The sequence below is a fragment of the Euprymna scolopes genome, chromosome 4 (assembly GCF_053919585.1).
Source record: "Euprymna scolopes isolate OS-2025 chromosome 4, ASM5391958v1, whole genome shotgun sequence".
Taxonomy (NCBI): domain Eukaryota; kingdom Metazoa; phylum Mollusca; class Cephalopoda; order Sepiida; family Sepiolidae; genus Euprymna; species Euprymna scolopes.
The window spans coordinates 115,568,762-115,583,244 of NC_136485.1; positions in this window are offsets into that span (position 1 = coordinate 115,568,762).

Below are 14,483 nucleotides of genomic sequence, written 5' to 3' on the forward strand. Positions count from 1 at the left end.
GTGTGTGTGTGTGTTACAAAACTTATTAGAGTACCACTACCATATTTTGTCCCGGACTACGCTGAGGGGAAGGATATTTCAGGTAAATTTTTATTCTCATTTTATTCATGTAAACTACTGAAGAGTATTATAATCACAACCAGTATTCAATAAGTTGATAGATGCAATGGTCCGAGGAAATTTTACATACATAATAATTTGCTAAAATTATATTATAATATTACAAATGTTGATCTTTGCAACACTGGCTAAAACAAATATTCTTCAACCCCCTGTCTGTGAATATATAACAAATATGTGACTTTGATAAAGGCTAGGTTTATTATATATATTGTATTGTAGTTTACGAAAAGTAATGCTATCAGCGTAGTTTTTACTATAGACAATATATTTTTGTAACTTTTTATGAGAATATGTTTAGTTTAGTTTATACGTGTAAGTTCTGTGGCGCTTATTGACTTTGCTTCTACAAATAATGTCTACAACTAAATATCAAAGTTATAGTTCAACAGAAAGTTCACGTTTAATTTATCGAAGCAGGTGTACGAATATGAAAATAGTGTGAAGAAAGATAAGGATTCGATTTTTGTCAGATGCAGTCAACATTGTATCCATTTACACCATACTATTTTACTATTAAGTTACGTGCCGAATTGCGTCTAGCTTAAAAAAAAAATAAAAACGCTGACTTTCAGCTAGCTATAACGTCGATGAGTACGTATGTGTTTAAATATAACAATGCTATTGCATTTCTCGTATCTAAAGCACTGTTAGGAACATGATGTTGCATATTTAATGTATTTGCTCTTATATGTAAACTGTTTTTGTTTATGATCGCTTAAAATGTTTTGTAAACAGTTTAAGGGGTTTCCCATAGCACATTCATTGTTTTTCATCAAAATTTTATTGCTACTAACTGCCTCTGTTTGTGAAACAAAACTTAATACTTTGGATACACCCACGTTCGCCGTATAATATACGGTCCAATGCTACGTTTTATATCCGACAACATCAAATTAAGTCTTGGAACAAAACATAGAAGTAAGCAGTTTTCAGAATGTCTGTAATACATTTTGTGTATTATTTTCTTTATTCTTTACTCTGTTTTTTTTCTTCACAAGTTTGCACTTCAATTAAGATATATTGCCGATATTAATGTAATGTACTACTATTATAGATCGTGTCTGACAGGGAACTGAGAGGAGTTGCACAACGAGATATCTGTTTAGATTGCATTTAAACTTCTGAATGTTACTACACTCAAGGAAGCATGAAACAAGAATCTTTTTTTTAATTTGTTAGTCTAAATGAATAAGTATTAAAATACTAGATATTCAGCATCTACACTGAAAAATTATAATGAACGATGTGAAATTTTGCCCTTCATCGAGTTAGTCGTAAATATCTTTATCTAAGAGAGACGTGCTTAAAGTACTTTCGACAGAAAGTATATTTAATCTCATATTGAGAGACCTATAAAATCTGAAACGTTTTTGGATCCTGTCTACAATTGAGAGGCTCTCAAGCCTAGCTGCGGTAAAAAAATTTATGCGTGAGATAATTCTGTCTTTATAATATGAAATACGGTCTTTCGTGTGATAAATCTCTAAGGAGTCTAACTTCCATTAAATAAATTGCAATGCCCTTTATGTATTTGTCCTAATTAATCTTACATGTCAATATTAAGTCGAAGTTATTGAACGTTTCGTAATATTCTTGTAAAATTTATAAAATTTCTTAACAATGTATATATTAAACATAAGTATTGCATTTGAATATGGTACACATCGATCTTTTAAATTATTCTATTCTTTGACGTAACTATTTAAACATATTTTGTGCTTTATTTTTTAAAATGTGCAAATCTCAAATATACGTGCTCTGTGCTAACATTTATATACGCATATTCTTTGCGTTCCAATGAACTTCAGGTTGATTATTTATGTATTATAATAGCTTTCAATATGAAATTATTTTGTTTTCTAAATGAGTTTCCATCCTGAATTTAGATACAAATTAGAAGTCATATATTTTAAATTTAAAAAAAAAAAACGTGCCATCAATTGTAAGTAAAATAAAAGATTGACTTGATCCGCATTTTATCTGTTATTAAAAAAAACAAACTTTTACACGTATAATTATACACATTTTTTTAACAACTGATCACTTGCTTTATAATAGATCAACAGACAAGTGTATTTCCGAACGGGCTGGGGTGGGGGGGCTGTGGACACTCTATTCCAAGTTCAAATAGACTCTAAACCCTGAGTTCCAACTGATTCTTTTGCCTTGCAGTTTCTTATGTATAAAGGGCTGATGTTGGTCGGGGAAGACATGAGTTTGTCTTTTAGCGAATCCTCGCACGCTCCGTTACACTGTTGTTCACTCTGGTTGGTTAAGTAGCTACTTTCCACATCCGCCCCAATCAGGTAAAACAGAACAAAGATTCTCATCGACAATTTTGTTCATGCCCCCGGCGGCTTCAGTACTTGATCACTGGGTGACATTTTTAGCCTAGAACATCGTCTATTGATCTCCAAAGCGTGAGTTTTGAAGCAATATTGCTTCGTATTTTAGATGTTGTTATTTCCGTTACAAAGAAAGATGGATTTTAAATCTACGGCCAAGCTATCTTATTTTTAACTGGCAGAGTTACCTACTGTAATCGGGGTCCTGCTATTAAAATAAAAAAGGCTTTAATTCATATTTCGCTGTCCTACTTGTGATGCAAATTAAAACCATAGCAAACATTCAGCTCCTCTTACAATCGTGCCTGGCTCGGTTTTCACACAATATCAATGTTACAAATGATAAAACGAATGCATAGTTTGTCTAAAAACAATGGCAGATTATATATATATATATATATATATATATACATATATACATATATATATATACATATATACACACATATATACACACATATATATATATATATATATATATATATATGTATATATATATATATATATATATCAGCAGTATTCAGCACGCCAGTACCAGCTGATTTACTATTGAAAATATTATGTATTGTATTTCGAAGGTCAGTGACATTATCTCTAGCGTTCACAGCTAAACTATTTGCTAAGTACTTTGCAGCAAACGGTGCCCTATGCGACTAGGTCGACTATTCCCCGTGTTTTCTCTTGTCTCTGAAAAACGATAATGCGACATAAAAAATAACTGCGTGATGTTACCAAGCAGATCAAAATCTCGATCCCAGTAGATCAACCGGGGCTGATGGCATTCTAATTATTGTGCTCTTAAATCTTAAACCAGAATTTTCAATACTTACAAAACTGTTTAACAGTGTCTTGAAATCGCATTCTTTTTAACCTCCTCATGTAGTTGTAAAATTAACGTCTTCCTAAGCCCATAGCACACAACTTCAGGTATTTCAATATTTAAATAACAGGTCATCTCCCTCTCAGTACAGACCAATGATCTTTTATGCGACAGTATTACGTTATCCTAATTTTGTTAAAGGGAGAAGTAATCAACCCTCTGACAGAAAAAAAAGCCTCCTTAGTTACATGCACTATAGTTTCTGATTTACTACATCGACAGCTGATGTACTTATTGTAATATCTCACAGGATTAGTGAATCTCTCGACGCGGGCTTGGTTTATGGGGCAGATCTTAATATATCAATGACTTTTGATAAAGTGTGGCATAAAGACCTACTACAAAATACATTCGGAAACGAAATATCTGTAAATGTCTTCTCAACTATTAAAGCATTTCTTTTATGTAGGTTTATAAGTGTATTAGTTGATGGGCAGAAATCAGAGGCTTACATCATTAATGCCAGCTTTCCTCAGGGGTCCGTTCTGAGACCTACTCACTTCTTTATCCTCACTAATGAGCTCCAAAATCACATTCTTGGATCGTTTGTAGACATATATGTAAACGAAACTACTATCCATGGCGGCACTTCACAAATCAGAAACAGACAAGCTCTCTCTGTTTATTTCTCCTCTTACCTTGATCACGTGATGCAATGGGTAAAAACGTAGGAGGTTGATTTTAATGCATCAAAAAACAACTCAGTTTCTCGCAATCATCTACTCTCTGACATGTGTCTGGTATTGACATGAATGATTCTCGCTTTGAGGACATTCCATGTTTAGACAAACGTCTTTATCTGAATTTTTCTCTTGATCTGAACCGAAGCATGCACAACAAAATCCTTGGCAAAGTCGCTAAAGCATTGGTTGGATCATTTAATCGCTCCGGTAGATATATCACTGCTGCTACCATCTCTATATGTTTTAAAGCCAGATACGTTCTGGATGGAGTTCCGTTGCCACATCTGATCAGGAGTTTCACGTAGCACCTATATAGCAGTAACAGACGTAAAAACAGACTTCGTCATCTAGTAGGCGATGCTATTTTTGGTTATTTGCAACCTCTTTCCGACAGAGGAGACGTTGCAAGTTCTCCGCTGCTCTATCAATATGTTTATGACAAGCGCTCGACTAAGGAACAGGCTATGCTTTCCCCTCGCCAAACTTTCACAAAAATACTCGTTTAGACAAAATAACATTCAAAACTCCCCTCTCTCTGTCAGTGCCTAAAACTAAAGGTGGATTCAATAAACAAATCGACTTTGCCAGCCATTGCAATTCTGCCCATCTTGTCTGTTGTTTTTTAAGCTTACTGCATCTCGTTGTTATATTAATGTATGAATTACACTGTTAATATAAATTTACAAAAAATAATTTTCAAAGTTACATTCTTTCTTAGTTGATTCAAATGGTGTGTCATTGAAATAGTTCACAATAGAACACCACTTTATATTTTTTTTACTGCAGAAAATTCTAATCAATTAAGTTAGAACAAAATCTGGTATGAGCAGACTCAATTAGGAACACATAGAGATATATGATATAAAATAACGCCCAATTTCCTGTTTGTTATAACATTCTCTCAAAATAATTCTTTGACAAAATGTTAACTAATAATAGTGAATACTGATAGATTATATCATTTGAATCCTAATAGAAATTGAATCTTTCGAAGTTCATGAATTAACTGCGTTCTTAAAAATGTAATTTAAATAACTGGTCCACTTTTACTCCGTTCTCATTCTCCACATATGAATTGTCTTTTCTAATTATCACAGATCTGTCATATTCAGTCACTTTATGTTTGCTAAGGGGATCATAGTCATGTTCATTCGTCGTATATTCAAATTGTCTACTTGCTGACATTCCCACACTAATATCCATAAGTCTCGCCATTAATGAAGAATTTTGAAAAAAAAGTTGTTTTTTTTTATGTGGTCACTGATATATTCACAAAATCAATGTCCTTTACGCTCTTTCTCTCTGTTTGCGTCAGTAAGAGCTAAACTTGGTATTCAAGCGGTTTATGTACTACTTGAGGATCATCCAAACTGCTATTCTCGAAATAATATTTCCTTATTAGGAGTTACGTGATTATTTTATGGAAGGATTCGTAAAGGTGGTTCAACAAAATTTGGATATTGACAGAAATTATAGATGTATGTTTTGTGATGCACCTCAATTTTTCTTTTTTCTCTCGCAATTTGGACAAAAGCTGTTGAATTATAATTCTATCTAATGAATCTTATTAGTTGTTGCTAATATCGTGGGGAGATTTTAGCGACCCCCTCTTATAAGAACACAATAAAAAGATTTCGATCCCAGCTCCGGACCTTAGACTGGTTAATCTGAATCGAATAGGTGATTTCACCTTCGCTGTGGTATTCCTAGGTTCTCAGGGACAAATGTCTTGAGACATTTTTAAAAGAAAATAAACCTTGCAATCCATCTGTATGTACGGCTGTTTTTATTTTTTTACAATAATACATTTATTTGCACGTCGATATGGCAAAGCTTAAATCAATTATAACAGTTTAAACGACTAACAATATATATTCAAAATTAAAACAAAAGTGTTAAAGTTATACTCCGTTGGATTAGGACTAGCAACCATGGGCAAAATCTTCGATCAAATATGGTTTATATGCAGTAAATTTTCTCTCTGTCCCGCGAATTCTGTGGTCTATGCTTCTATAGCTAGGCGATTATGAAAAATGTATTTATCAAACCGCTTACAGTATATTTTTATAAAAACGTTGAAATGAAACAACATATGCATCAGTTATTTCAAATACATAAGCTATCGATACTCCACAGAAAAAAAAACTGTCTTTATAGAAATATATAATTGATTAGTAGTTTTCCTATGTAATAATTAACTTTCTCAAACAAAATGTTTAATTCAAAGTGTTTATGTAAAGATCCACTAATATTGATCTAAATTGGAAAATACAAAAAAAGGAAAATAACCTATACCAGCAAGGTTGTTTAGTTCATGTAACTGCTAAATAACATGGAAATGTTAGAACAAAGCTTTTTTAAAACATATGGACAACAGGCTGTGCTCTGAATTTTATGTTGTCCTTAAATTTTGAATTAAATTTTTGTTGCTATTTTATAATATTTATAGAAATATAAAAAAAAAACATTCCCTAAAGTATTTTAATTTTTGCATTTGAATACTAGCATAATTTGTATTGTAAATTATTATTATTATTATTATTATTATTATTATTATTATTATTATTGTTATTATTATTATTATTACTACTACTACTACTACTACTACCACTAATAATAATATTTTTATTAATAAGAATAAGAATAAGAAGAGGATAACTTAATAGAGAGGAGCAAAAAATAATAAGACAAACTGAAATAAAAACCTGACAGGGTAGGTAAAGGCAAAATATATTTAATTGTGTATTAATTTTTATGTTTCTAACCATGATGTTATCATTTATTTTTTTTTACCAAATTAGAATATTGAAACAAAAAAAATAGGGGCATTCAAAAATTCCAATTAAAAATTGAGAAAAAAACTTAATCTTAATCATGCAATAGAAAGTTATAAATTATTTTTAACAATACTTGAATATTGTTGAAAAAAAACTTTTTCATATAACTTTTAAAAATTAGAGTACAATCATATATTTATTATTCTTACATATACAGAGATCACTTTCATAACTGTAAGGTGTATTAGTTTATTAACATTGAATCTTAAATTACAATGAATTTATTTTACGTTCTTTAGATTTTGTTGAAATTGAAATATTATAGAATACTAGACTACCCCTGACCCGTTGGGTCAGTATATACATATATATATACATATATATATATATATATATATATAGTTATATATATATATATATATATATATATATATATATATTATATTAGTTGTGGAATTCATGTATGAGCGTGGCACTTGTGACGTAAAGAATATCGTTTTTTTTGACATGACAGAAACATTTCTACGAAAGTATATTAAAATCAAAAAATATATATAGATAGATTTCTATGAGTCGTTTTGTTATTATAATTGATTATTTTTGAAAAAAATACAATTACTGAATTATAAGTGGTGAATGTGCATCGAACAGATACAATAATACTTATAGTTAAATTCATTTTTGATATACCTGTTTTTTTACATCGTCCATGTCTGTATTACTAAACGTTATATTTATTTTAATCCCCACTCTTCCCATGTTAAATAATAATTTCAAAATAATAACGATAATATTTCAGCGTCCCAACTGTTCTTTTTTTTTCGCGTTTAAACAATCCAAGTAAACAATTGTTAATACTGTCTGCTTTTTTTACATCGTTCATTTCTGTATTACGTTTAAGTTATTTTTAACCCCACTCTTCACATGTAAAATAATAATTTCGAAATAATAACGTTAATATTTCAGTGCGTAGGTCAACATCTGCTAAAGAAGCGATTTGTGTTTATTTGTTTACGTTGTTATGTGTTAATGTTTATGTGCGCAAGCGAACCCGGATGTCGTAAACCGGAAAGTGGGTGACATACATCGTTGCAAACTCATTTGAGTTTATAATTATATAGATTCTGCAGAGTTGAATGATAAATGTGTCGCCATAGAAAAGACGACATGATTCCATTTATCGTTGATGAAAAACGGTTTTCTTTTTTTATTGCAAACGATCTACTAACTGCCTAATTGTGTGCATACCCCAAGAGCGATGAGAACATTATATTATGTCTGAAAGTGACACAGTGTTCAATGAGCGAGACCGGAAATGTGCCGCTGTACAACTCATGAGATCTACTGAAATAATGTGTTGCAACATAACCATTTCTCCCATTTCCACCTGCTAATACGAACGATTCAACACTTAGGCGCACAGTTCAACGAAGTTTCCGGCTAGGTTTATGCTTTTTGGCGTGGTTTCGTATGGGAACTATTTTATCTCATCTCAGATCTTCGAAATCGGCTTAAGAGTGTACTTATATGTGTTAGATTGGTGTGCTGTTGCCCTGCTGCAATAAAGTTGTCCTGAAGTATCCTGGGTGTGGCAGCAGGGATCGATGACAGCCCACAAGTTAAAAGAGACCCGAACTTGGCTTCAGAAAGAGATGCTACGAGTTGCCCCCTTTCTCTGACTGCCCCCACTAATCCTACGCACTGAACCCTGTGGTCGACTCCGTTTAGTCATAAGTCGAGAGCATTACCTACTGGACCTCTCGCAACACCTAAGCCAGAAAGATCGTCGCTATCCGCCTAGTATTCGCCCAGCTTCGGCCAGCGCTTGTGGAAATAACATGCTCACAGTTGCGGACCGCTATCGAGGCGGTGACTGCGGTTAAAGAGAGCTTCATTAAACAGATGTAAACTCTACTACGCAATCAGGTTTCCTGAATTGATTTGTATCGAGAATATTTTTAACGTAAAACAGGAATGTTCTTTTTTTTTTGGACGACAATTTTTTCGTCTTAGCCGGTAACTGTATAATGGAATCATTAATCTATATTTTATAGTATAAGAAATGTATATACCATACAATCGATCATGTTTGAATTAAATTAAATTTACAGATTTTTACCTAACTTTGTTACGTTTATGAAGCCTGACATTGAAAATTGATACAATATATCGTTTAATTTAATTTATAATGTTAATCGTATACATACTTTTTAACTATTTTAATGTATTACAATAAATGATTTCTTTAGTATAAAAACGGATACAAGCAAGAAATCAATAAGATTTTAGATTTATGTTCGTTTATAAAGCGAACAGATTATATTATATGTACAAATAACTATTTTTGTTGGATTGCATATTTCATAAAGCCGTTTTGTTTTTATCATTTGCATTGTAAAGTAGCATATTTACACCGCTATGAATTAAATATAAGTGCAACTGTCCATATACTCACGATTTGTGTATTCCTATCGCAGTTGAAAAATTAAGAAATTGGAGATGCATTTTTTTTGTTTGTTAATAAAATATTTTGGTAAGAAAAGGAGTGACAATTAGAAAATATGAACATGGCAGTTGATTTCATGAACGGCGTTGCCTGCAATGTTGTAACTAATTAAATGATTTCATCACACAATATACAACTATTTCCTTTTAAACGGGTTAATTAATTAAGAAGCATCATTTGTAATGTGTAAATAACCTGTGTAATCAATCAGACGAATTACTAATTATTCTATACAAAAAAATTGTATATATTATGAAATATGGTATAAATACACTATCAAATGGCACACTAACCCATGACGTTTTTTTTAAATTCTTTCCAAAATAAAAAGGCTTTTATATGAATGCATAATTGAATGTTCATTGCCTAAGTACTTTTGATAGTATGATTATAACTGCTAATGCGGCAATCGCATCGTTTACCACTTTTACTACAATAAGTATTACTCTTATCGCAAAATTTATAGAACAGAACTAACTGCTAAGTTATAATATCTTTTCTAAAATATAGTTCGAGATATCTGCGTGTGGTGAAAGAAAAATAACCTATACGAGTAAAGTTGTTCAGGTCATGTAACTGCTAAATAGCATGGAAATGTTAGAAAAAAGCTTTATTAAAACATATCGACAACAGGCTGTGCTCTGACTTTTTATTTAAGGTATTGTTTTAGAAATTGCGATATAATATTTTACAGTGTGTTCTAATAATTGTATATTCCACGTTTCATTGTGTTTTCTGGGATGCAAGAGAGATGTAGCGAGAAAGATCACCGACCGATACAAATAAGCGGACGACGGGACAAGGGGTAAAAATATAGGAATGTGTTTGATTGCTGAATTGCTAAGACATATTCTGAAAGAATATATTTCAATAATTACATAAAAAATAAATTATTTCAATGTATTTTAAGTATATTTTATTTTTAAAAATGTTTGTCTACTACATGATAAATATAACATATAAAAATAAGGTATATAGAATATTACAAGCTACAATAAACAGTTATATGTATTTTCGGTACCCTTGCATAATTTAACCCGAATTCTCGTGAATTTCCCTCAAGCATCGATCGGGTGAGACCGGCAATCATCGCTGTCAGTCTAGCGTTGTTCAAATGTTGAAAAGCTAACTCGACTTTTTATTTTATTTTTTCTGTTATGTTCTTAGTAATTTTTAAGGTTATATTAAGGCGGTTGAAGTGACTTTATTTTCTGATTATTTATTTATTTATTATTTATTATTATTTTTAATTGAATTTCTTGGATGTTTATTAGCCAAATGAAAACGCGCTATCTAAATGGAAGCAGAAGATATTCGAATTAGAAGAAAGCAACTAAACCAACAACAAAAAAAGGAAAGCTGACAAATATATTTTCAAACTCGCCAAACAGAAAAGTGACAGGCAAGAAAATAAATCTATACAGGTTAGAAAAAGAAATGAAAACATCGATGCACAATATAATCTCATATTGTGAGGAAATAAATTGCTGCCCCCCCCAAAATATGAGGTGCAAAAATTGTAAACACAAATGTTTACTTAAAAAATGATCGTGTATAAACGAGGGTTTCTCCTGGAGATGTACATATGGAGATTGCCGCCAAAAGAACTTGATTAGAGAAGAAGTCTTGAAAATAAAAAAAAAACAATAAAAAATACGGTTACAAAAAAGAAAAAAATGTACTTACACCTAACAATTATAGGGTTAAAAATCTTTTCTTAGAGAAAAAAAAAACACTTTCTGTTGATAAACAATTTTAAAAAATTAAATACTAAAATGAAATAAGCATATTTTCATTATACAAGGTAGAATTTTTATGTTATTTTTGATTATTTGCAATTTTTTCCGTTTTTTTTTTTTCATTAGTCTTCGTCTGTTACGACGTTCGGCTGACACCGATAATTGCCGGTCTCGCCCGATGCATGCTTGACGGGAATTCACGAGAATCCGGGTAAAATTATGCAAGGGTTCCGTATTTTAAGCTACAATTAACAATTATATGTATTTTAACATAAACTATTATATTTACATAAGTAATACAATTTAGTACATTTCTTTACATATTATCCTTTGTAACATCTAAGGAAATGGCGTACCAATCCAATTAAATAAGAATTTACTGCAACAGCAATAGAGAAATATAATTTGATTTAATGTTCCGAAAAGACTTTAAAGCCGTTCTATGTTGATAATATAATTGAGAGCATTGTTTTGTGTAAAAAAGTAAATGCCAAATGTGACGTCATCATTAAGAGAAATATTTCGAACATATTGAGTGATTTTACCTATCGGCATCAATTAATTGCAGTAAAAATATGACACGTCTTTTTTGCTCACAACTTTCCCAAACAACGTAAAACTAGCGAATATAAAGTGAAACAGACATATTTAAAGTAAGGTAAAAGTAGGCCATTAAAACAAAGGCCGAGAATAAGAGGTTTATAACATGAAGAGGTTACGATGGATATAAAATATCAGTTTAGAGAATATTGGTGATATCATGTTCATATAAATTGAGGCAGGCAAGAGATATATCTCAGTAATTTATAAGCAACCTACAGCGAGTAACGAAATATAAATGTGTAAGATTAACGCAACAATATTCTCAAGATGTATGCTGTTATAAAAATAGGAGTATGCTGTGTATTTCTATAGCAGCCTAAGGATCCATGAGATAACACGACATAGTGGAGAGTGTAGGCGGGTTTATAATGGAAATTATATATATATATATATATATATATATATATACACATATATATATATATATATCTGTGTGTGTGCGTGTGTGTGCGTATGTGTGTAAGTGACAATTTAAAGATGGCAGAAACAATGTAATGTGTAGATTTCATACTGCAGTCTATCATATTTAATACTACAGAAACACACGGAGAGCTTCGGTTTATAATATAAAATAATATTCGTGATTCTCTGTGGTAATACTTATGTGCAAAATTTGGATAGTGACTGAACATCTTCTTTCATAAAACAGTAAATGTAAGACACATATTGAAACACTTAAAATCTGAGAGAGATTTAAGTGAAAAAGTTGTGTCATTTGTGTCAAATTGCTGCTTAGAAATTCGTATTATTACTAAAAATACATTTAAGAATAAAGAAAATACCATATGTTCCGTCAATATACCTAAATCAATATTTACTTTGTTTCATGACATGTGCAAATATTTTACATGAAAACGTGCGAGAAACAATATATATATATACATATATATATATATATATATATATATATATATATATATATATATATATATATATATACATATCTATCTATATATATAAATATATATATATTCTAAAGAAGTTTGGAGTAAAAAAAAAAATAAAGAAAGAATTTAGTTTAAATTCCCAGGAAAAAAATAACCTCTCGCAGATTTAGTACCGACATAATTCGATTTCTAAAAAATTAATAATTACAAAAGAGAATTCAATTATATAATGATGAAAATAGCGTAAGCTAAAATTGTTAAAAAGAAATAGACCTAGCCCTTGCATTAGCTGATTTTTTATAAGTTCTCAATTATAAAAGAAAATGTTATTATATAAAGATCCAAAAAGAAACATTAAAATTTTGTAAATATAAAACTGCGATTTCCTATTGCCTTCGGTGTAGCTGATTCGGAGATTTAAAAACAGGGCAACTGTTAAATACAGGCTCTCCAGCAGATAATACAACTTCTCCAATAGGAAAATGTAGAATAATCAGATAAATATTTAGACTAATATATAAAAATAAAGAATAAACACTATATATATACATATACATATATATACATATACATATATGTATAAGGAATGAAAAAATGTACCAGCGGTGGTTGACGTTATGTTTAAAGAAAAAATAGAAAAAAACGAATGAAATTATTAAAAAATCAACATAAAAATGTGATAAAAGAAAAAGTCATAGATCGTGCGAAAAAAGACAGTTTTTTAAAATCCAACCCATGTCGGGAAAGGACACATATTCGTCCTTCCCCGACATGGGTTGGATTTTAAAAAAATGTCTTTTTTCGCACGATCTATGACTTTTTCTTTTATCACATTTTTATTTCAATTATCCTGAAGATGTCCTCTGAGACAAGGACGAAACGTTGATTTTTTAATAATTTCATTCGGTTTTTTCTATTTTTTCTTTAAACATATACATATACATATATATATATATATATATATATATATATATATATATATATATGCATATAATGAGTAAGTTTACGAAAAAATACATAATTAAGCAAAATAGAATTAATTGTATGTGAATGAAGGTTATTAAAAACAAGAAAATACAGAATTTTAAATATAGACATTACAACAAATGTTACTCTTAGATTTTCTTATAACCTTTTAATATTATTCGTATTCCAGAATGAAAAATCCAGGGCAGTAGCCATGTATAGAATTAAAAAAAAAATATTTATACGACTAAGTACCCATGTCGTGTTCTTTAGTAAAGCGTTGCACATTTAAATTTGACTTCGTTTTAACAATGAACTACTTTGTAGTACTAAAATGCTTATTACTGGGATGAAATGATTGCGCATATTGAAAACATACTCTAGGTTGCTAACATTTTTTAAAAAATGTATCCATTTAATATCAAAATAATAGAATATGAATGTGTACATAACGATTATTGGTTTTAAAAGACAAACGGAGAAAAATCTTTGAATACCGATTCCTATTATTTGTGTTTATTACATCTACATTTCATTTAAATGCGAGCTAACACTGATCCTTTAATAGAACAAGGTATTTATTGTGAGTAAGTATATACACCTTATACATATAACACACTTTTAATAGTTAATAGTGCATATAAAATGTCGAGCATGATGCTCCATGTGACACGTGTGAAAATAAGTTGTCTTTATATATTAGCACATCATGCATGATAATATGACCATTGAATATTTTCATATATTTTTTATTAAATAATTTTTCTTATGTCCTCAAAACACAACAAATAAATTAATTATGAAATGAGATTTGTCTCTTTTTTCCCAAAATAAAAACCCGATTAAAATAACAACCTTTATGTGTCTTAATTGTAAATAATTTTCTGGAAAAAAACTGGCAATACTTCTACTGTTTTTTGTTTCACGACTTCGTTATTTATTATTTTTTGTCATCAGTTACAATCAATCATAGC